Below are 26230 nucleotides of genomic sequence, written 5' to 3'. Positions count from 1 at the left end.
TCTCTGCTAAAAACACCAATTGTTTCTCTTTGGTTTTCCAGTGTATGTTTATTGACATGATAAAGACTGCAAGATGTCTTGAAAGAAACACTTGGTTTATTTTATTTTATTTTGGCAATGATAACAGAGTGGAATCCATTTTAAAACCAGGAGAAAAATAATTGCCATGTCCCGGTTATTTTGTATTTTATCTATATCTATGTACATACACACACATACACAAATGCATGCACACACAGATTTTTATTTTTCTATTTTACGGGTACCTTCCTGACTTGCAGCCAACCCATGGAAATGCTAGCCAGCTTGTGCATTTAACTGTATCAGCATATAATGGTAGACAGATTTTCTTCCCTTCTTGTTGCAGCATGAGTGGAAGCTTTCAAAGGAAACAGGACAGTACAAGGTAAGGGGAACAGAAAACAAACAAACAAATATAGAGATGGATTAAAATGCATACACATCTAGGTGATATAGTGTCATGCACTCTGTATAATTTATAGAATGCATGCCTACACTAATAAATGCCTTAGGGAATAGTTAGTAGTAAGCAAAGCCTTGTTTAAGTGCAATGGTTATATTAATATCTGTCTAAACTAGATAATTCTCTGGTTTAGATATAGGCAACAACACAGAAGCTGCAGCTGAAACAGAAAATCTGCTGAATTTTCAGCCCTCTTTGTGTCTCTGTCTCCCCACTTCACACACACACAAACACACATCCCTTGGTAAGCTTCAACGAGGAAATAAAGAAAATAGCTTTAAGAAAACAGATATTACTGTACTATGATTGTGGCCAACATGCAGCAAGGTATGCAAAAAATAAAACAAAACAAAACAAAACAAACACTTTGTGCCTTACATGCTTTTATGTTTCAAATGTTAAAGAATGAAAAAGACAGCAAGTTCTTTATCCAGTACGTTGAGTTGAAGGTAAGGTCATTGCTTGCCAGCAGGCTATGACTGACTTTAATTAAATATTTTTATACCACTCATCTGCTGCTGGGGAACATGTCATTAAAACACAGGAAACATTAATCTGCACACTAATGCTATAAAAAGAAAACTTTTACACAATCTTTAGTTCCAATTAAAAGAGGCTTAAAAAACATTAACCCTTAGAATACTACAAAACCACCACCCATTAAGAGCTTCAGGTGGATGTTTGTCCTGCTCTGCTACCTATTTCTTCATCTAGTCACACCAGATTTGCCTTAGCATAAGTGAGCTTACCTTAATTACATTTCCTCAAAGCAGATATACTGCTCTGTTTTTTTGCCTATATAATCACATATCTAAAATGAGAGAATCGGTACTGTGTATTTACTGTGTGTTGTCTATTTGGAACAGATTTCAAATACTTTTCAGAAAACCGGTGGGTGATCTTTACATTAATCCCTATGTCTTAGGGTAGTCAAGAACATAGCACATACTATTATTTATTCATTATTTATTTTTATCAACCACTGTGGTCCATCTTGAAGCAATTGCTTTCCACTGTAAAGGCATCTCTATGTTAGCTCCATCTGCTTCTAAAAGAAAATAATATTTTGGACTCTTTTGGGGACTGAGGGGTTGGAGGCAAAAAGGCATTTATGGATGGGCACAGATTTCTATGTTCTTGTCTTTTCAGCAGAAGTATGCAATTTGCTTTCTGTTGTGAGGTGCTAGTTTGTCTGTTGAACCTCTAGTTCTCTCCCTAAATCCCCTCAATTCTTTTTTTTTTTTTTTTTCTTTTTGTAAGGAGACCTGTTGAAGGTTCTAAGCCTTTAAAAAGGGTTAATATCCACCAAGATTAGAAATATTTGATCAAGAACGTGTAACTAGAAGTATACATTTTGTCTTAGATCTTACAAATCTGTACACATATTGAGAACAATTCAGACAATTCAGTATTTTTGTTAGTATGCTAGTAAGATAGATGAGTCCACAAAATTTAAGGCCTTTGCTTGCTATGGATATATGTATATAAATAAGTACAGATGAAGAAATTTGCACCCCAACAGCAATATTTATATGTAACACTATCTCAGTCTGCACATTTGTAATTTTAGCACACAGTTTCAACAGTAGCATATTATCACTCTTTTTTACTTCTTTTTTTTTCCAAATAAAAGAGTCTGTCATCCAGGCCTTGATGTTACACAAGCATTTAGTTAAACTAGTTAAACAGGATCATATTGTTGCTGGAACCATGCGGGAAATATTTACAATAAAACTCACCTGGCTTTGAGCATTGTTCCAATCTTGAAATTCAGCCCAGTCTTGAAAGTTCACAGAGGTTCATTAACTTATTTGAGCAAAATGCAGGCTCATTTTCAAGTAATTTTTGGCTGATACTTAGTTCTAGATAAAGGGCACAGTGTTACAGTGATATGATTAAAATACCTTGAGTGCAAAACCTCTGTTCAGTTGTGTTGAGTGGAAGGGAAATACTGTTTTGGTTACCCATTCAACACTCATAAAAATCGGTCACTCACTTTAAGAGGGAGATTTACTGCATATGCTCACAAATACACACCATTCAGCTGAAGGATTTACATAGTCAGCTAAGAAAACTCATACCAAGGACAAGTGAAAGAATTGCTGGTTTTTTAGGAAGTTAAAGTCTCCTAAACTGTAATGAACAAAGTATGTTCTACCTTAACAAGTGACAAGAAGGGAAAGCAGCATACACTAAATCCGTTCAGATTTAAAAATCTATTCCACATCGTTATCATAACTTAATGGATTTATAGATTAATTGTCCATTAACGCAATGACCCAGCTTTTACTGCAGTTCAGATCCAAACAAAAATCTTTCTAATCATATGGGAATGGAAAACCCTTAATGAAGTTTAAAGACACACTTTAAACTTTGTTTGTCCTGCAATGCCAGATTGTGCGTTGCTAATCCACAGTGGGTTACAGCTAGTTTGTCAAGATTAAATGAGGGAGGAATGAGAAAGTATTATTACCTCCTCTGAGGTTTCAATCAGTTTTCAGTCTGCTGAGATGACCCTGGCCACCTTCAGGGTTCCCTGGAGACAAGAAGGAAAGGAAATGAATAAATAGCAATTCATAAAGATGGCTGGGGCACTAAGCAGCAGCCACTGCTCTCTTTTTTCACCCCTAAATATATTGTCAAAAAGAATGCCTCATCCATATGAAAATATAACAAAATGCATATGTTTCTTTTATATATGGAAAAGACATGTAATTAGTTTTATTTTAAGTAAAACAATGAAGGCTGTATGAAAGTACATTCAAAATAAAAGAGAAAACAGAACATTTTGCCTTTGTTTAAGTCTCTTTAAAAAATTCAAGTGAAACCAGGAGATGGACTGATCTCATTTAAACTAAAAACGAGAGAAAGTTAAAAATGACTCACTTTGTAGGGAGTGTCACTACACATTCAGAGAAACCCACCTTTTCCTTGGGACAGTGCATCAGGCCAGGCAGATCACATTTCAGCAACGTAAGTTTTCATCCCCATCTTCTCTTGTATCTTTGCCTTGGAATCGAAGGATACATCCTTAACATTTAACAAATCACTATCTTTACATTTACTGCTTAAGAAAAGAATACCAGAACTCTCATTTGAGTATTGAACTTTTTGAATGTCCACATCATTTTTAGTTCACTGCCTGACTCTGCTTTGGATTCTCCCAGCCCCAGTTCTCTTCAAGAACAATGTGGAATAGAGGAGTTTTATCCTAAAGCTGCATGAATGTGAGGAGCCACTGCCCTGTGACTAGAAGGTCTTCCCATCTGTTTTTGCTTAATCCTACAAATACAACTGGTTGGATTATTGTAAGGTATGGTAATGTCTTCAGGAGGCAAGAAAGGTTTTTAGGAAATGGACACCTTCTGAGATGTTTGGGGATGTTAGAAAACCTAATGCAAGCTTAATGTGTACATCTTCACATGGGACTGAGTCCCATCTCATCATATATTGCCTCTCTTTTTAATAGATATGTCATGACATATCAAGAAAATTTCACATAATTCCAGGTACTTTGATTGTGGATACTGTTGATAAACTGTAATAATAATAATTCACCTTCTAGTTAAAATATACATCTGTTCTGTCAAAAAAAAAAAAAAAAAAAAAGATAATTCACCAGTTCTGTGTTTGTCCTTGTTAGTTATATGCAATTTTTCTACTTAAAATTAGCATTTCTCTTTCAGTTCAGCTATCTTTACTATGGTATAGATAGAGTAATTATGGCACATTTTAATTACAGTTAAGGTGCAATTGGTTAACACATAACTCAGAATCCTGTTATGTCACATTGCAGATATAGTTGCAACATATCTAAACAGAAATCCCAGCACTCACATGGGATCAGAAAGAAAAAGAAGGAAAAAACAAAACCAACCAACCAACCAAACAAACAAAACACTACTCTGAATCATCCAAGTTAAAACAAACAAACAAACAAACAAACAAACAGAAAAGAAAGCAATGTTCTCTCCTTCCCTGCTTTCCCGATTGATGATGATGATAAATAACTAAACAAAATGTTTTGGACATACACCTCAGAGGTGGAGAGCACAGTCTGTGAAAGCAGTTATGTTTTGCTGGAAGCTACTCAAAAATTATATGGATATATATATGGGGGAACGGAAGAAGTAAGGAGGAAGGGTAAGGGTCATTTTACAGAGGTGGTAAAATAAAATCTAAAAATACTCTTTTTACTTTTAAAGGATAAAATAAATTTAAACAAGCTTAAACATACACATTTTTCATATTTGTATGAAGTTGTTCTTTGAAATATAATTACATTTTAAATTACATTTTAAATCTTTGAAATATAATTACTATGCAGAGTAAACAGCACTGGGTACACTAATTTGTAATTATAATTTAAAGCATTGCTCACAGAGCTCACAGAGTGAAGGAGGAATGTAAACTCAGAATCTGTGTTCAGCAACATTTGCGTAAGTGAAAAAAAAAAACAACAACAGAGTTGCTACTGTTGTTGGATATTAAATCTGAGCAGCTGTGTCTGAATTATTTATGTTCTGAGTTATTAAAAGTAAATCAAATAAACACATGGGAACACCAGTCATTCCATTTGCTTTCTTTAAAGCACTCTCAGATTCTTTCTTTATATATATCAATAATTTGACCGAGTAGATTGAAGGACTGTTCAAGTGTCATGCTAATATTTTGGCAGGTCCAATAAGCAAGGATAGAGGGGAACTTTATTTTATTTTATTTTGCCACTCTCACCAAGTGTTTTCGAAGTGTTTATTCATATAATTATGACAAGTTGTGTTAATTAAGAAGGACCCTTCTGATGTGAAGTTCCTAAAATTACAGTAACCTCTCCATTTTGAGCATTTACAGGACATTTCTGAGATGATATAAAATATATTCATATACACATAACTTAAAATAGATTTTCAGAATAGCAGTCATGAAGTCTTACTGAAGCTTTGAAGCTTCATAGTGATTAACTTTCAAAATCATAGTTATCTTAATGAGACATAATAGCCAAGTGATTTTAGTGTAATTCAGATTAAACAAATCTAAAATATATCTTCAATAAAAAATACTTACAGGCATTGTCTTAGTTTTTTTGTTTGTTTGTTTGTTTTCCCAGTATGATTTCTTAGTACAAAATAGTGCAAAGCATCTATAAATTCCATTATTTTTTTAAGGATATCTTTAAGGTTATGTTCTCTGTTTTGCAAACTTTCCCATACACAAAGAACTCCATCATACTACACTTTATTTTACTCCCAGCTATGCTTCTCAGGATTCATAAAAGCTTCAGTGCTCTCATCCAACTTGTGAGAGAAGAGACATTAGAGGACTACGCCTTTTTTTGGACTGGACTTCTTTCAAGTTCATCTATGATGAAATAAATAGTCTAGGCTTGTGTGGTTCCTCAAGGAGAATTACAAGGAAATTGTCCATATGTAGGACCTAAGCCAGTGAAACAATTTCCCTTTCATATTCTTTCATAACAGACTGCCAGTATGGAAACTTCATCATATTGGCTGAAGTTTTACAGGAAGAAAACCTTAGTTTCATGTATGAATATACTCCCTGATTAGCCAAATAACCAGTTTTCATATGTATATATATTAATAGTTTAAACAACTAGATGTTTGTGATGTCCTGTGAAATGAGCATGGCTTCTGAATTGGGGCCATATCTGTGCAACTGGAGAATCTTTGAAAAAGTCTACCCATTCCTTGTGAAGACATATCTATACTGCTTTGCATTGTCACCCATTATCTTCCAAGGACTTTGAAAATATATGGAATTAAAATACATTTCTTGGAGATTATATTCCTAGTCCTATCACCATCTCTTTTTCAATATGCAGCTAACTTGCATATTCTGAAACATTCTATGAAGTTGCACAGAGTTACTAGTCAGGACTAACATTGCCAAGTATTTATTTATGAACAAAAACAGGAGTATCACATAAAAGAATATTTGCACTAACAGTATTGTCTTTCCATGTAAAATGTTGGCTTTTCATGAAGAAATAAAATATATATCCCAATATTTTCTTTCCAGAGATCTGTTTTTAGTGTCTCATATAAATTAATGTTGTTGGTTTGTTGGTTGTTGGCTTCCTATCTAGACTACAAAATGTAAGTTAATGGGAAATTTCATGAGGTAAAGCCATTCTCTGAAGGCCAAAATACAGCAGATTAAAATGGCAGTACATGTATGCCAGTACATGCAGCACAAACAATTCTGTTAAGGAATCATCACATAAAAATTGCAGTCAAACTAAAGATTTCAGCAACAAATTTTGAATATTTGAATTGCTCCTAAATCACAGCCACATAGAGGAAACCTTTCCTTTTATTGTCATGGGAAAAACAAACAAACAAACAAGCAAGCAACTACAAAAAATATTTTAAAATATCTTTCCGTTTTCTACTGAACAGAATAGCACTGCCATAAAGTAAGATATTAATGTTGAGCTTCCTGTGCTGAACAGCAGTGAATGGGAAAGAGAAAGCAATAGAAAATAAGATTATGCTTATTTATTCTTATTTTACTAGATCTGAGCAATAGCCTATAGATATCATCTTAAGGCAAATCTGCCAATTAAATTGATACAAAATGCAGTTCAAGATGACCTCTGAGTTTAAAATCCTATCCATTCCATTTTCCCTGAGACATTTTCAAATTCATAAGAAATTTTAAAACTGTCAAAAACTTAGATTATGATAGAAAATAACAAAAATAGTTTACTGATGTTGTACCTCATTTTAAGTGACAATATTTTATTTTTTAAAAGATCACCTCAACCAAAGAAAACAGTAACTTTTACCAAAATAAAAATTGTCCTTGCACATTACAAATTGTTAATAGAAACTTCCATAAGTCTTTGCAAATTTTAAAGAAAAATGCAAGTATTTGCAAAAAGCCTTTGCATCTGTAGCACAAAATATGTGCTTTCCACCTCCCCCTAATTAGAAAATGTTAAGCCATGCTCTGAACAATTTATTTTCAGGTCAGCAAAGTAAAAACACTGCTACAATGTAGTTTCATCTTTCAGCAGGAAATGTCTGCCTGGCATAAGACACAGATTTCACAACAATCATGAGTTTATGATGGCAATCCATTAGGCTATGAGGAATAGTGAAGAAGGTTAGCAGTATGTACTGTATGCAAAACTAAGAGCATTGCTCATTTTTCACTTGAACAACCAGAAAAAAAAAAAAAAAAAAAAAAAAATCTTGCAGGCTTGGGGAAAATGGTGTGGGAGCTAGGAGCTCTATAATACTTTTTCATTTACAGGAATTGACAAGGTGATCTCTTCATGACCACAAGTAAAAAAATGTTTCCCATGGTACACGTTCTCCGTGTTAGACTGTGCTGTGCCTCCCTGTCCCCTTACTAGTTCCTACATTAGTTTCTTTAGTCTTCTCCTGGTCTCTCCCACAGACATACAGTCACAAAACAGGGGCTTGGTGTAGTGGGTCTGGTTGGGATGTTAGCTTTCCCTGCAGCAGCCCATACAGTGCTGCACTCTGCACTTGTAGCTAGAACAGCAGTGGCATCACACCAGTGTTGTGTCTGCTGCTGAGAAGTGCTGGCACAGCATCAGGACTCTCTCTAACCCTCCTAGGGGGTGGGCAAAAAAGTGAGAAAGAAACATCAGCAGGGCAGCTGACCTAAACCAACCAAAGGGATATTCCATACCATATGATGTCACACTCGGCAATAAAAGGTGGAAAAAGGAAGAAGAGGGGAGGGGTGGGCTCTCATTGCAAAAACGTCTGTCCTCCTCCCGAACACCGGCTACGTGCTTTGAGGCCCTGCTTCAAGGACGTGGTCAAGCATCGCTCATTTGTGGGAAGTAGAGAGTAATTTCTTTCCTCTGCACTTCCACATAGACTTTACTAGTTTTGTTTTGTTACTCCCTTTCCCCCTCCCTTTTCCCCTCTTTTTTCCCTTCAGTTGAATTATTTAATTAATAATAATTCCTTTTTTTTTTTTTTTTTCCTTTAATTAAATTATCTCAACCCGTGAATTGTTCTTTCCTTTACTTCTTCCCCTCCTCATCTGAGGAGGGGGAGTGAGAGAGCGATTGTGGTGTTCAACTGCCTAGCACAGTAAAACCACCACACATGGAAAATTGTTATTGCTTCCAGTTGCCTTGAGTTATCTCAGAAACTTCAGATGATAAATGAGGAAAAGCTAAGAACATTTTCTGGGTTACTTAGATGAACTGCAAATTACTGAGGATCTGATGCTTTAATCATAGATTTAGATTTACTAATAAACATAGTTTGAAAGGTAAGGCTCCCATTTAATCATTAACCTCCAAAGCACATGTACAATTGGTCAGTTGGTGTTTGTAAGGGCACATAAGAACATATATAAAATCCAACATGTACTTGACCATTTATCTGCCTACCAGGTTCTGTATATGCAGAAATACCTGATTTACACACGCAGACTGGGTATCTGTATACGTAAACAATATATGCCATTTCATCTTACAGTTTTTCAGCCATACCAGTAGAACTGTGCCACTGGCAAATTTTACAAAGATATAAACATGATCACTGTTTGCAATGGATCCAAATATTTCAACATGCTGTTCTGAAAAGTATACCAGTAAAACAATGCCATGGGACCTCCAAGGGGCAAGGTTCTTTTTCTCTTGAGCCCTGAAAGCAATCAATAGTCTGAAACTTCTATGTATATCTTTGAATTACAGCAGCAATAATATCATTCAATAAATCTGACACACACACAAAAAAGTGCTAGCTGAGAAATACTTACCTCTGCTTTAAGGATGGAGGTTTTGTATAAGCCCAGTCAGACTACCAGCTCATTTCAAGCTCGCTGCTGAATTTATATTGAGTGTTAATGACTTCCAGCTAATTCTAAATTGGAGTTAAGAACTTACAACAGAAACTGACCCTTGCTGTCCCGGAGGAAAAGTGGAAGTGAAATGATTATTTTGGGCTGTTTCTTAGGTCTGAAAACCCGCTTAATGTATCAATAAATCAAACGGCGAATGAAGCTGGGTTTGAAAGTAGGTGTGTGGATTCTGGTACTAAATAGGTGTTTCATGTGAGGGAATGCTGTGGGTTATTACAGACTGAATGAAATCAGATGAATTGTGTCCTGAAAAATCCCGAAGTATGACATTTGTTCTAACTTTACTACAATCACCCCTTCTTGTAAATATTCAGTAAAACACCCCTGTACATGTATCTTATGCAAAATGTATCACCATAATACATGTGTAATATCTGATGGATTTTAATGCAGTTCATTAGTAATATAGTAATGTATGAGCATTTTGTGGGTAGAAGAGTCAAGTGCTGACAGTAAACATAGATAGCTTAGTACTAATGTTTAGGTTACTTTCTGGTTTAAGATAATAATTATATGTGTATCACTGAGCTGCTGCAGAAGAAAATTATGTACAGGGGAAAAGGAAAACTTGCTTAGGAAAGTCAATAGAAATAGAAACCTAATATCTCAGCTTTCCTGACTATGGCATAGCATGGCATAAGGCACTCCAGAGAGCTGTTTTTTCCAAGTCAAATCCAGTTCAGCAGAAGATGTACACAAAACCACCACAAGAAATGCTGCAGAAACCACATATTTTGCCCCAACATTCTGTCATTAACTCATCAATCAATCAATAACAGCCTTCATTAAAAGATTGACATCTAAAGGACTACATGAGGATCTGACCAAAAGAGTCTTTTTATTATTATTATTATTTTAATTACTAAAATACTTAGATTTGCACTTGCATAGTCACAAGCAGAACACATGTGCCAGACTACTTTTTAACAAGTATGATAGAACAAATAGCTGGGCTCGTTGACAATATATTATATTTATGCAAACTTGAAAGGCACTGCGTAGTATGTACAGTAATGTACAGCAATGCTCAGAGTGCTCATGCAGCAGAATGATTCACTCAGTAAAATCATTTTCAGACTGTCACCTCATTATATCCTTATGTGTTATGGTGGAATAGGCCAGAGCCTATTGTATTCAGTATTAAAAAAATAAATTCAGAACAAATATGTCGCGTAAGACCTTACTTTTTTATATCATAGATCTCTTAAGTATACCCTGTATACCAGAAGTATATAAGTATGCCCCTTGCGCAGGGTAAAATTTGTAACAAAGCTGTCTGGAAAATTATTCTTAAGCTAAAGCCAAATCCTTAACCACACCTATAGATATTAGCATCACAGCACTTTCCTCCAGAAGAATTTGTCCCTATCCATCCCAGACAGTACACTTTTAAGATAAATCCCAAGAATCATCCTCAAATAACATTCTCCAAACAGCTTTCAGTAAATAACTGTCATTTCCAAGGTGCATTTACCATACTTCAATGAAAGGAAACATATGCTTCCAACAAATGAGGACACAGTCCCAGAAGTCTTATTACTAAATGTTCAAAACATATCAAATTGGGAGGAACGGATTAGGACAGAGTGAAAATACAGTAAAATCTTAGAAATTTAGCTTAGAAAATATAGGGTCAAATAAAATCAGCAAAGAAAATACTTAGCATAGGTCTGAAGAATTGTACTCACAAAAACAGAATGGAGAATGATTAACCTGTAGCTGTTGAGAAAAGGTTTTAAGGAGTGTGATGGATCACAAGCTGAACATAAATTAGTATTTTGCTCTGTGGAAAGCATTAGGCATCACATCGGGGCCTATTGTACAATATTCCCCGTGAAACACAAAAGAAGGAGCCCTTCCTGTGACAGTGCCAGGAAGTGTCTGGACGCTTGCCCTGGAAACACCATTTAGAGTCAAAAAAGGGGTGACAAAAATGAGAAAGGGTGAAGAATAAAGGGGAAGGTGACATGGAGAGAGGGAAAAGGGGATGGAGAAAGGTAAAAGCAAAGGTTGAATCTGAGGTTCAGACAAGACAGGATAAAGGTGACAGAGGCTTTCAAATAAATGTAAGTAAACTAAAAAGAGAATAGCTATTAAAGCTTTATAGATATATCAGTAAAAAGACAAAATTAAGGGCTTAAGCTTTATCAGCAAACATAAGTTATGCACTGGGGCAAAGTTATTGCAGTGATCTGGTCCATCACTGGAAGCCCTTAGACAAATGTGTTAAGAGAGATGTAAGCATATTTGATTTGCCTGGTGGGGCATGGGAGAATTCAGGAGGCACTTTCCAGCCTTAAATTCAATTATCCTGTGAATCTACAAAACTACTGCCATTGTATTATTCATCTCTTTAGAACCTACACAGCTGTTTCCACAGAAATAAAATAGAGGATGAAGAAGGGTGATGAGTTTTTGAATATGTTTGTTGAGTTGGATCTGAAAGTCCCTGCTAGGGTACTGGGTGCTTATTAAGGAAAGGTCCAGAGGGACACACCTCTAATATTTGCCGTTTTGTCTTTCTTTTTCCCCCTCACTACTATTCTTTAAATTCCATTTTGTTCGTATTAATTTTAGTGTATCACATCCTCCACAGCAATGTTCAAATACATCCCCTCAGAGTAGTCCAAGAGATCCCTGCATGATAAAGAAGCGCCAGGAATCTTTTTCTTATTTTTTTTTTTCTAAATGAACGTGTTTTTGAGTTAATAATATGCTGAGGGAGCAGCTGCACTCAGCAAAACTCCAGCTATAAAACCCCCAAAAGCTTGTGTTTCTTTCACATCATACTGAAGCCAAGCCAGCTGAGTCTACATCTGCCTCAAATCACTGGCAGGTAAAGTCTGTCTCTTACTACAGGGATGTGATCCCACTGGGTTATTTTATTTATTTGAGGCTAACTAAAACATTTGGTATAGTTTGAATTTGTGTTTCTCCCCAAAGTTCACATGAATTTCAGCATTTTCTTCCTTTGCTTTGTTTCTATGTATCTTTCTATAGTATCTATTGTGTATTTGCAGCAACAAACAAAAGCCATAAAACTGATAGACGATTGCAACCACCAGTTACGTTGCTATGTGCTACAAGGACTGTAATAAAGTAATGCACGGTTCCCATATTTCTAAATTCTGCACAGAAAATCAAGATGGGTTACACTTAGGCAAATTGCAGTCAACAAACTTTATAGCTTGGCAGGATATATATATGTATAATGGCAGTCAAGGAATCCATTATTTTTCTCTTTATCTAGCTCTCAACCCTTTTAGTTATAATAATTATGACTTTCCTGTTGCCATTCATGTCCACATTCCAATAAATCATTTCTGTTCCCACTAATCCTTTCTGTATTGACAGGACTGCACTAAGTTTGCTTTCAAAAATATGTAACATGAAAAATTGTTTTCCAATCTCTTAATTTGTGCATGCATATACAAAGTGTTGCTGATTTGGGGAAAATTGCCTGAACAAATCATAACGCTAAAAATGCCAGATAAACAAGACACAGACCAAATTTTCTAATGTGCACTTGCCCTACAACCCTCCATGCTCATTCTTTGCTGTCCTTTCTGCTCCTACCCTTTCCTTTTACCTGCTCCTTCTTATAATTCAGGATCTTCAGTCATCACACAGATCTGAAGGCTGGCTTAAAGAATTTTCTTCCAGTTACCACTTTAGCAACTCTCTTTTCTGCTCTGCCTTCTCTAACATCAGTGCCTCTCTCTCCTCCCTCAGGAGACCTCAGATAAGTTTTTTAAGGATTATCTTGATCTGCTTATTTACAACTTTGTGACTATATCTTGGCTTTCTTTCTACATGACAATATTATATTCTGAATTCCCTGAATCAGTGTACTTTAGCTAGAATAAATGGTATAACAGGGACTTCAGTAATTATGCTAGATGAAATTAGCATCTATATGTACTCAGTTCTATTAAGAATATCTAATGAAAATGTCAGCAAGTACTTGGTTGCTCCTTAGCTCTTTTGAGAGGACAGAGGAAATAACTTGAGAAAAAAATTTGAATTAATGAACTGATTTCACTATATGAGTATAAGGAAGAAATTACTGCCCAGCCCAGGAGGAGAGACACAGATAAAACACTTGCACGTAGAAAGAGAATCCATTTTGCTTTTGTTTATAAATAAGGCATGCATACAATCTGCATACAATCAGAGTGAGCTACGGAAGGCTCATGCCTTGTGTGAATTAATGTCATAGGTGAAATCACTGACCTACCTAAATTAAAAAGATGACCTGACACATTACCAAGAACAAAAGACTAAAAATAAATATAGCAAATACTGAATTTTCTACTTAATTTGGAAATGTAGGTATTATCCCAGTTTTCAAAGCAGACCTACTGCAGCTTTTATTTCACTTCCATGGCAAGAAATTTATGACACAGTGATGAACTATAGTTTCTTATTTCCCTCAGACCATTTACAGTACTTTACAATGTGTTTGCCTATATGCCAATGCACCGGTGACAGCAGAGCGTCATAGAGATGACAGTTTAATCTGCATTTGCTGTGGACATTAGTAGGAAAGCTAAATAAAATACACACATCGTCAACTGCATGCATAAAGTAGCAACCACGAATATAAAATTTGCAAGTGGTTTTCCATGTGTATGGATTCACAGAAATGCCAAGGAGTCATCCAGTCCTTTCCTTAGCTCAGAAATAATATCAGCTATATCTTAGTCATCCCTCATACACATATCTTCATGAAAAATCTCCTGTGTAGGAAGTCCTACAAGCTCTCTACTTGTGCAAATGTTTATCTATATGCTTAGTTGTATAAACTAATGCCCTTTTTTTCTGCAGACCAAGTCAATTCTTATTAATCCTATTTCAAATGGACACAGAACATTGTATTGAATTTTATGTTGCTGACTTCAAAACATTTATGCAAGTTCTCAACTCCACTTTCATATTTAAACTTACTCTCTTTTCCAAGCTTATACACGCTTTATGATCATATACTGAAAGCTATCCTCCACGCCATAACCAGAAGGATTAAATTGTTCTGGCACTAGAAATGCCTTTAAAATAAATCCTCATTGACTTTCATACCAATGTGGCCTGTAACTTACAAGAACTGGACTCTGACTATGTTAAAGCTAATACCAACTCCCTTTGCACCATCTCCCTAATCTGTTTCTGAAAATATGTTTCAGAACTGTCACAACTATTTCTAAAATGAATACAAATCACATATGCTGCTGCCCCACCAAAACAACTTGTACTTTGGAAAATCACGGATGGTTCTACATTGCGTCATGTTATTATCATCTATTGCATCTGGGTTCTCATTTATTCCCAGTGGGTCCCAGGAGGTAACTGTTAATTATTTAGAATGTACAGTAAGCATTTGCTGATAACTTTCAACTTCTTCAAAGAGTACACCTGAATTATTATTTTATTTTTTTTTTAACCTAACATTTTGGCTCTTCTGGTTCTTCCCATTTTGTTTCTCCATCATATTACTGCATTAATTACAATAATCACATTAGTCACAATAACCTTTTTAATAAAGGCAAGAAAAAAAAATTCTTGGCATCCTACTCTGTATTCTGTATCGTGTCTTCCAAAAGTAACTTAAATAAATATTAGACCTGTCCTTTTCTTTGTCTTTTTTTACTTTAACATCTGATATATTTATAGAACCATTACTTAATTCATTTTATGTATGTTTTCCTAACATAATTGACTTCTTATGTTAGGATTCTTTATTCTTCTGCTAAAAGCTTGTGCTGTCCTTTTTTTTTTTTTTTTTAAAAAAAAAAAAAAAAAAAGCAAAAAAAAAAAAAAACTTTTCCATGATCCAGTTTGGATTTTCAGGTTATGAAAAAATCTTGACTCCGATTTATTGACAGACACTTGTTCTTCCTATCACTATTGTGCATCATGTTTGTTTGCCAGAATGTTTGCATTCTCTCCTGGCTTTCTTTTTTCTTTAGTTACTTTACATAAACCCTATCTTCGGAACTCTGATTTTGCTGAATCATGTTCTCTTGAATCCCTTATTACTACCTGGTTCTTATTATTTATGTATATATAAGCTCATATATGTGTGTATATATATATATATTTATGATGTGGGTAAATACCTATTAAGAATGAGGCTGGGCAATCACTGTATTCATTTTATACACAGACCATTCCCATTGCAAACACCCTGTCTTCTCAGGTGCAAAACGGTGACATACATCTCACCACCTAGTCCCTTAAATTCATGAGTATTTTTTTCATGTTGTAACTCACATGTGTTGACATTTAAGATTCCAAATGTAAACCAAACAAGCAAAGGCTGAGGATGCGTAAGAGGCAGTTCTTACAGATACGAAAGGAGAAAGGGCAAATCCTGACAAATCCTTCTACCACCAGTGAATTCAGTGTGAATTATAGAGCTTTCATTTTAGTTTTCTTCCTGACTTTCAAAAATCTTTTAATACCTTCAAACTGACTGTGCAAAAGGTTCATGGTATTTATTTGCCTTCATACACTGAAAACGCACAACAATTGCACAGATGGCCAGTTTCATGTGCTTTTGATTAACTTTTTTTTCCTTTTAAACACACCTTCTTGCTCAAGCCAGTTTATGCTGGTTTTGTTTTACGACATGATGGTTTATAAAATTTCTGTCAAACTGTGTTACTGTTTGATCATTATAAGAACAATCAGAGTAAGTGTTGCCAGTTACAGTTTTTGAACCCAGCCAAGTCACAGTGTACATATGGTACATGATATAAGGCAACGCAAAGACTGATTAGCGTGCAAAGTGCAGTGCAATGGTCTTTACTATTCATCATTAATGTCATAGTGGATTTTAAGAAGCAAGAGACTTTTCCCATAGCCAAAGCAGTCTTGCACACAACCACAGGGAAGAAAAGCCAACCAGAAATTATGCAACATGTGGGAGCATAATCTTCAGCTATAACCTCCTTTCCAGAAACAGAAAGATTGTTCCTATCACATATTCCTGCTAATTCTTCCTAAAGGTTCAGGAAACATATGTCAGAACAGCTTTCCTTAAGATGGAGCTGTGAAGTTTTCCATGCATTCCCTGGAAGAGCTTCACTTCCTGAAAACATTGTAACATCAGCCCCAGAATACCTGAAGTATTATACCTGAACTCAAAGTTCACAAAAAAAAAATAAAAAAATAAAAAATTGAGGGTGAAGGTAACTGTCACCTTTGGACTTCCTGCTATAAATAGATATAGGTGTTAAGGACAATTCTGGGTTACAAACAAAAAAGGTTAGCAAACCAACCTCACAAAAAACCTAAAGACTTCCTGGTTCTTATTTTTATTCTTTGTTTCATAGTCAATTTTCCAAGTTTCATTCGGATTTTTTTTAACGCGTAAAATATAATTCTGCAGCCATCTCTATGTATTAAAGACTATTCTTATTTGATATCCACCCAGAAAATGGTATGTGTACTTAACCTGTTCAGCATGTGCAGACATTAATGAAGTGTACATACTCAATGGCATAAAAGGCATCTTTTCAGCAGGAACTTTCAGAAGGTGTATCCTCATGGAATCTCTCACAGAAGGACCCATTTTAAATACTTTTATTGCTAAGCAAAAATATCTTTTCTAGCAGCCAACACATTTTGTGTTTGACAGGAATGAGCAATAATTTACAGTCCATTGCCTGTTTCATTGGTTAATATAAGAAACTGACATTTATGCATGTCAGAATTAATATGGAGCTGCATCACCAGAGGAATTGTTTGGGGAGCACTTCAGCAAGCACAACTCCAACACAGTCTTTAAAAAAGTGTGCATATGACACCCTTCCTGTAGGCAGTTTAGCTCTCTGAAATCATTTAGGACCAACCCAAGACCACTCATGACTTTAAAAATAATAATAAAAAACTCTCAAATGTCTTCTCCTCCATCAGATGATGTTCTTGAAGTTCCTGATGAATCATAATCAAATAATCGTGATTAACAGAAGGTGAATCCAAATGTATGGAGACCAAATGAATATAGTGGCTTGTAGCCACAACATTTTGTGTTATGAGCCAGTCAGACCTCCCAAGTTAAGCAGTGCAGAGCCAAGTTTGAATTTAAATAGGAGATCCTCCAAGGAAAACTGAGTGCATGCACCGAAGGAAATAGTACTGGTAGCCCTTGTCTGTCTGAGTTACTACTGAACTGAGGCTCTTGCAAGATGCCAACAGCACAGGACTGAGACTATAGAGGAAACTCAGATCTTTGAATCCTAGCTCCTAGTGGTCATTAAAATCCCTACGGCAGTTTATGGAAAAGTAATGATGTTCATGTAGCCAAATTTCTTAGTAGGTAATTAGAACACAGAGACACACAACAAATGTCCTGGCAGTCTGAAGTGGATACAGTGTTTTCTTTCACTTCTTCCCAATCAACTTTCACAGAATGTTATTGTAAGCAGTTGCAAAGTTCTACCCAAGAGGTGATTTCATTCATATTGTAGTGTTGAATAAAGACACTATTATAGCATATCATGTGGAAATCACTACTTGCAATTCCTTTTATTTTAACCTTCATGCTATGACTATAAAAAAGAAAATGTTTCATTTCTTTCTTACTCACAAATAGTGTCAAATCTATTTGGTCATCTCCATTTTGTACTGGTTTAAGCTGAGTAACTCATGATTCTTGGACTCAGACCTTAGGAATTCATGTACTTCAACCACCTGCTCAAAGTAGAGCTGATGTGAATGTTCAAACAGATTGCCCAGGGCCTCAATGTAACTTACAGGCACAAACCATGTTCTTTGTATTTGATATGCATTGTGAAAAAGAGAATAACCAGGGTTGAATTTTTGGCCTTTGCTTGTTTGGGAGAAATTCTGTACAATCGCTCTTCAAGCTTTGACCCATTTTGTTCACACTTTTTTTTTTTTTTTTTTTTTTTTTTTAATGTATTAACAGCCTAAGGAAAGGGAGACAGAAAACATAGCTAAAACAGCTATCAATATATATATATATATATATACATACATATATATATTAAAAAACAAACAAAGAAACCCTTTGTAGTGTGGTCATAAGGTCAAGAACAGCAAATAAGATTTTTAAGATTTTTGACACTTTTGGAAACAGCAGGTAATTGTCTCCTATGGCATGGGTGTTAAGTAAGCACATTCATGTGTCTGTTGTAAAGTTTAATGCTCATTACAAGTAGAGTTTATTAGATTACTAGATGTTCCTGCATACACGATGAACGAGGAGATGAACAGTAAAATACCTCAGGCAAAAAAAAGGGGGGAGATATATGAAGATAAAAAAGTGGAAGAGAAATTGTATTTGCATACCAAATACTATTGAGATGAATGATAATCCATATATTTGTCTTTTATATAAGTTCAGTATATGGATTATTTGTTGGTCCTAGAAGTGTGCTCCTCACTGCAAAAGCACAGAGATGGTCTGTGTTGTAAGCTCAACACACAGACTTGAAGAAGCCAGAGCGCAACAGGAAACTGTGGGATGGGATCATTCAAGCTGGTTTTGTGCTTGTTTGCATGCATCTGCTGCTTAATAGTTCTTCAGGCTGCCATTAGTGTGGGACAAAAGGAACTTTTTAGGAGCAAGTTGAGTGAAAAAAAGAATGCTTCCTTCAGTTATGACTAATGTTTGACGATTAATATCTAGCCAGAAGCATTTCCCGACTTTTTACTAAGGGAAAACTTACAGTGCATCATCTCCCTGACCTCCCTGACCTGGCTGCCAGGGAAAGAAAACTGATCAAATGCAACCCAGAAGGACTGGGGATAATGGGAAACGGCAGCTGAGCATGCTACAAACAGCACTGGCAAGTACACAGAGTTTTGGAAGACTGGGATGCTGATAGACCTACTGGTCAAATAGCCTAGCAAAGAAAATGAATAGAAATTAGTAAAAATAAGATTTAGACAGGGCAGGGCAGAGAATAGAAGTTATTAGGCCCACAGCAGTTGTTAGGCCCACCAACAGTACATGCAACACCAACAAAAGCATGGTTTAACCCGAACTGACTAAAGTGAATGTCATAGCTGTTTTTCCCCTTCCTTACATCTATGTAACTAGATCTCAATTTCAAATTGCTGAGACCTTGGAGGGTTATTTGAGTGAGCTCAGTGAATCTTCGAGGCACACCTTGACAGCAGACACAATTGACTGTTACCCCTATGAAAAAACAATGACTGCCAATGTTTACTACTTCTTACCTTTTGTACCATTTGAATATGGTTCTATTTTTCACTTCTGGTCTCCAACGCAAAGGGGTAACCTATAATTCATCAGCTTTAGGGAAAGTATGTGTCATCTCATGAATCCTGGATGTTGTAAAATATTGGTCATTTTTGGTGAAGAGACACAGGTCTGTGCGCCATTAAACTACTAAAACTTGCAATTTTCCAAAGGTTTGCCAAGCAAGTCTTGAATGCCTCAAATCTTCCACAATCTGATATATCAGGAGAGAGATGCAGTAAACTATCCACAAGGGTAGCTAGCACAGATCATAGAAAACTAGCATCAAATGCATGACATTTACACACTATAAACTAACTTGAAATTCTATATAACAACAAGTACTGTAACATTAGAGAGGGCAAAGTTGGAGAATACTGATTGTGACCATGTGTAGAATGAGGATAATTTATTTTTAGCGTTGTATTTTTGTTCTAATGTAATTCTACCACCCAACACACACATATGGATGTCTAAAACTTTATCTAATATTTTAAGTAACTGCCATAAGCAAGAGCCATAAAAGGAAGAGATGTATGTTTGTTTTACAACATGTTGAGTACAAAATGTATTGGTCGTGGGGAAACTTTTATTCGCTTCCTGGATTCACTGGATCAGGTTTTCCTCTGCACCTCAAAGTGCTATTTTAAAACTTATTCTAGAATAATAACAGATGATGCCTCTCTGCCTCAATATTCCACAAATTGGTAGCCTTCATAAAGAAACAATGAAATCACTGACAATACAATTAGAGGGCTTCTACTCTTCACCCCTATGGTACTGAGTACACTAAAAGGAGAGAAAAAAAAAAAAAAAAATTGTAACAGGATGGCAGTGAGAAGGGAAAAAAACAAACTTCCCACCATGCCTGAGGTTAGTGGTGTCCAGCAAATACTACTTTATAGTTCTTCAGTAATACAGAGTCCTTATGAAAGGATTGTGTACAATATTTGTAAAAAAAAATTGAAAATCAGAAGTAGGATATTCACCCTGTAATTCCTGCAGCCGGAAGCATTGCTTGCATCTTTTCAAGCTCCACTAAGGGGGGCCTACTGGGAGAGAAAAGCCCACAGTCATCTTCTGTTGAAACAGTTATGGCAAAGACTCATTCCCCACCCTCATATCCAGCCCCAAATAAAAAATCCCTGTCAAGGCATACCGATAAGCCCCCTGTCAAGAAAACAGCAGCATGCATTAATGAAAATTGACTGAAGCAAATGTCATGACTGCATCTTTTCCTGCTCCTTTAACTTGTACAATTACATCTCCATTTTGACTTATTAAAACCTTGGAGACCCTGTTATTTGAGTGAATTCAGTGAATTTTTGAGGCACACCTTCTGACAGCAGCTGCAGTTGACTGCTAAATCTATGAAAAACTGATGTCTGACAACATTTTTAATGTCTGAAACATAACTGAGAATTGCACTTTCTCTTTCTGATCCCACAACTGGTAATTTAAACAAACAAACAAAAAAAATGAGTAAGTCTGAGAGAAAAGCTGAGTGGAGGTGACTGTAAGTCACCATAGCCACCTGATGCAAACACGGGTTCAAATAACTTAAAAAATAAAAATGCTAAAACAGTGCCTTTGTAACTTCTCCTGAAAAACTGTGAAAGTCTCCATGACTTTCCTGGAAGGAAAAAAAAAAAAAAAAAAAAAAACCTGCATATGTCCCATCATTTTTCTTTATTCTCTTTTATCCTCTATCTAGAATTGTTTTTGTCATGGGCCAGCCCTGGAATGTAGCATCTATGCAATATCAGTTCCAGCCATATTGAAAAGCAGAACAAAGAGGACTGTTAAAAAGGTGGGAGGAGGGATGATTTGGGCCAACAGTATGTTCATCAAAATGCTGAAAGTCTCCCCTAAGAAAATGCCATGGCATTTTCAAACATTAGGCAGAGCACGTAAGATGTTTGCGTGCTATCCACTTACCTTACCTTTTGAAGGAGGAAAGGCTTTTTGTTGCCAGAAACAGATCTTTGGGTACAGATATTATACATATTCTGAACTTGATGGCTTGGTCTCTGACTTATTCCCTCCTTGTTTAGATTTTTAAAAGGCCATTGTGTTTTCTGCCAGTTGGTAATGTCATAAACAATAATATTGCTGTTACTGTTTAACAGGTAATAGTGCTTATTTCATGGGGTAGATTTGGCTCCAGATTGGGATTCAAATTGATTTGTGTTAATGACTTAGCTTGTTGACAAATAAACATTTGAGGGAACAATATATAAACCCAGAAAACCAAACTATATCTTTAGCTTTGCCCTAAATTTGAATTCAAATATTTATTACATCACCCTCTGCCAGAACTGGGCAGTAAACTGCTTTCATATTCAAAAGAATGTTTCCATTTAAAATTTACATTTAAAATTGCAATAAGATGCTGGATCTCATTCTTTTTGGGGAAACTGCATTGCGTTACTTTAGCTACAATGCTAGAGAAGTGGTGCATTCTGCTTCCTGTATAAATTTCAATTAGCTGGGTGCATTACTCACACATTTTATCATTGGATGTTGAAGTTAAAATTAGTGTAATTCAAAGTGTCACAAACCACACTTAGAAAATGGAATGGTTAACTGTTAATTATTTAAATATTACATCTTGTGCATAAACTACTTCTTGCCTACAGTCAAAATATATTATTGACAGTTTGGAAGTCAGGCTCAATTGCTGTCCAGCATAATTCTGAAATATAATTTATAGTGGTTATTTAGAGAACTATATCGAGTACATTAAAGCCATATGGTACTGTGGTTTCATCCTCAAGAGATGCCTCATCAGCTAAGAGAAGCATTGTGATCAATATGTATATAACTAATTTTTAATAGAGTGTACTAAGCTGTACAAGATTACTGTTCCTGCCAGTTACTTGAAAATATGAGGTGCAACAATTATTTTAGGATTGTTGGAGAGTTTCAGTATTCTCAAGATATAGAAAAAAATGTCTTTTTTTTGTTATGTTCAGAGCCTTAGACATTCTCTAGCAGCTGAAATCCCCTGAAAGTGGTATGCCTAACTAGACAAGCTAAAATCTATAAAAGGTAAAACCTTATTTGAGTTGTAATGCTCAAACAATTTGCTAAAAATGGCTCCTCGGAAGGAGAAAGGGAGAGAGAGATGAGAACACTGTCATCTATCTTGGCAAGAGGACATAGCGTCTACCAGAACTATGCCTATTTTGCTACTAAAAATAAAAAGTGGTAAGTGCTACAATGATTATTGTAGCCTTGGCAATGCTGAGAATGTTGATTTTTAAAAAAGATTCATGCTAGATACACTCGTTCCCCAATATACTGAGAAAAATACCACATAAATACCAAGCATTACATTAACCTCTGACCTGGTAGAAACATTAGCAACTGCATATACAGAGCAAAACTGCACTGCCTAACTAAGACAACAGATCCACAGACATGGAAAATGAAAAAAAAAAAAAAAACAGTCAAATTTCAGTTATTCAATCAAATGAAGCAACTGAGGGTGAATAATCCATCTATAGCAGAAGTGCAAATACTACAACACTGGGAGGGAAGAAATTGAAACAAGGCTGCAACAGAGGCCAGGTGTGGGACAAAAGGAGTGGGAAGGTCTGTGAATCAGTCAGTGCTGACCTACACAAGAAAGTCCTCAGAGCACAGTACTTCACTGGTGTGCCCCTTCCTGCTTCTGGACCTGAGCCGATCTACAGGCATGAAGCCTTCACTCGAGCTCTGGTCTTTCAGCCTGCAAATATCAGACTGCAGCTGGTATGGAGGCATACCAGGTAAAAGGCAGGAGCAAAAAGAATGGGAGACCAGCTCTGCCACAGCAGCTGGCATCATGTCTTCTACCTGCAATGCTGCCAGCCCAGTCCTCCTATGCAACTGGGACAAGCCTAGCTGCACCATGCACTTGGAGGGCAGCGAGCAATTCCTCCAAGTCTGAAGATGTGGGCTAAAGGCAGGATTAGGGGGGTTAGAGTTGGGGCAGTTTAAAAAATTTTTAACTGAGTTACTTTACGTTGAAATGGTGAGGATTCAGGGCAGCTCAGCAGTCATTCAGGTATGCTTAATCAGCTTTAGACTTCCATTTCAAAACAGATGTGACTGCATTTCCACATATATTGATTTGTTTGTTGTTTGTTTTTTGAAGCAATTTTCAATGCTCTTTTGAATATTTGCTTCAATGTTTGATTAAAAACAATTTTAAAAAAAAAAACTTTTATTTTGAAATAGTATAATGAAACTATGGTATCATGATATAGTAAAAACACCATAAATGTACCGTAATACCATAAAAAGTCTTGTGTCCCTTTTCTTCTGAAACTCCTCAGCTGGGCTTAAGCTGTCATGATGGCCCCAGGATTTCCAAGTGTTGCATCTCACCAGGAACTCCAGTAGAGTCAGTGGTCTGTTGTTTATAAGTCATTCACCTGCCCTCTAATAAAGCTGCTCTGATAAAGTGGGGATGCAACAACACCCAGGACAGCTCAGCAGATGCCAAGGACGGGATTGCCAGATTAGAAATACCACTGTACCAATGAGGGTGGCTGTAGTTCTTTTGAGCTATTTCTTTTACAAAGAAAAACATTCTCCAAACTGTCCTACTTAGATGTACCAGAAACACATTCAACAACTGGAAAACCACTTTCACAGACAGTGGGAGCTGAGGTTAAGCAGAGTTTCTAAGCACGCCCAAATTTTTTTAACCAACGTATGTCTTCTCCCATAATTCTCAGTTTTATTTATTTCCAAACCTTCTCTCCCATCTGTTCCCTTCTCCATGATCTATATATTATCTTATGCTATTTATCCCTAACAGAATTTTGTTTCCTCTCTCTGTTCCAGTTAGATTAATGATGCCAATATTCTGTGTGTTTCTGGTCTCTCTGTTTTCTTCGTCGCGCATCTTGCATTCATACAGGCACTTTTAAATACTTATCGCTCTCTCTGACCCTTTTACAACAGTCCAAGTTTTTATTCCTATTTCACAAATGTTCTCATCATTTCCCTTCTGTTCTCCTTCAGGCCCTGATTGCCATTTTTAATGCTGAATACCAGTTCCTCTAGTCCTGTCAAACTCTGCCTTGTTTTAGCTGACTTCCTTCCTTTTGCCTTTTCTGTCTTCTTTGGCTTTGTTCCTTGACCTTTATTCCTGTACATTAGCTAAAGGTTCTTTATTAATATCTACCTCCTGAGACAGTTTAATGCACTGATGTCTTCTCTTTTCTTGCAATGCTGTATTCACTGTGAACTATTCATTAAACATGTCTAAATAACTGCTTCGTTAAATGTCTCTGCACACCATTTTGAAACATATTCAGGTTTTAATCTATCTCATCACCATGGTACCTAATTTTGCTTGTGACACTACAAGCGTTCCTGAAAAAACTGCTTCTGTTATCCTTTCTCAACATTAATTCATAAATACTGCTATATTTTGGTTTGGAATAAGTCCAGTACTGTAATTTTTAATGATGGAACACACTTTCTTCCTTTGGGAGATAAAATAGTCAAATTATAACAAGCTGTTTTGCATTGCTGCTTCATGCTGCCTCTGGTCCAAAAGAAATCACAGTAAAACAAATGCCGCATTTGACTAAATAATCAAGCACATCACTTAGAGAGAGCAGTACAAAGCTGCAGGGTTGAAGAATATGAAAGAAACTTGCAAAAATCAGTGTACGTATGGCAATAAGTATACCAAGTATACCTGAAGTTTCCGGTTCTGTTTAAAAGAGATGAGTTAGTACTACAGACAAACAAAACCTAGCATATGATGTATAAAACACTGCAGTGACCCATTTAGAGATACTTAAAGGAAGGACAATATTTCACAAACAAACAAACAGCACACAACAGATAAAAACTTTATACAGGCTCTGGACTCTGACCATTTCATGGACATTGAACTTCCAAACAAGCTCCTTTACCTCCTCTTAAATCTTAATAGGAGTCAATAGCTGAGAATGTAAAGAGAGAAGAACATAGGAAATAAAGATGATAAAATTTAAGACAGGTCTTTACATTGTTACATGTGGGAGGAAAGATGAGATGAGAAAAGCAGTTGCTAGACAGTGCTATCAGTGCACTATAATTGAATGTGAGATAATTGATGAGTGCTCAGATTCAATTAAAAAAGTAGTGGTGAAATACACAGCTATTACACAAAATTATCAAACCAAATTCCATGGAATGAAAGATGTATCCCAAATACCATCTGTACTTACTCTGATACTTCTACGGTAAAATTTCAAACCATAGTTATAATACTCTGGCCTCAGAATAGCAAAAACAAAAAAGACACGATATTTTTATTAACAAATAACAGTAACGCGGTAATTTGTGTTACTAAATACAACAATAAGAAACATCACTGCAATTGCATATCTATGCCCTTTAGCTGCTTTGAGTACCTGCATCTCAAGGACATAGTGGAGTTCAAGACCATACAAAGAAAAACCAGTAAAGTGAAGGAGCACATGGAAGAGTTGGCTTATGAGAGACTAAAAAGACTATCTCCCTACTTTGGAGAGAATAGGGTTGAAATGGAATGTTTGCAAGTTTGCAAAGGATAAATTGCATGTAAAACTGCTACTCACCAAATTCTGCAGTCCTTGCAGTAGGTGCCCATAGCATCCATAGAGATGAAATTGAAT

General features: G+C 36.0%; 1 long non-coding RNA gene across 2 annotated transcripts; it reads right to left on the bottom strand.

The window, feature by feature from the left end:
- On the bottom strand, positions 1-26230 carry LOC118166729. 2 transcript variants are annotated; one of them, XR_004750692.1, is made up of 6 exons: positions 26174-26230; positions 3409-3493; positions 2958-3020; positions 2224-2346; positions 632-733; positions 1-379 (listed from the first exon to the last, which is right to left on the bottom strand). It is a non-coding gene; the product is annotated as an uncharacterized LOC118166729 (long non-coding RNA). The 2 variants fall into 2 exon arrangements; XR_004750691.1 differs by lacking the exon at positions 26174-26230 and having other exon boundaries at positions 3409-3840.

The sequence above is a fragment of the Oxyura jamaicensis genome, chromosome 4 (assembly GCF_011077185.1).
Source record: "Oxyura jamaicensis isolate SHBP4307 breed ruddy duck chromosome 4, BPBGC_Ojam_1.0, whole genome shotgun sequence".
Lineage (NCBI taxonomy): Eukaryota > Metazoa > Chordata > Aves > Anseriformes > Anatidae > Oxyura > Oxyura jamaicensis.
The sequence above is the reverse complement of the archived record's forward strand: the minus strand, read 5'-3'. Positions and strand labels throughout refer to the sequence as shown.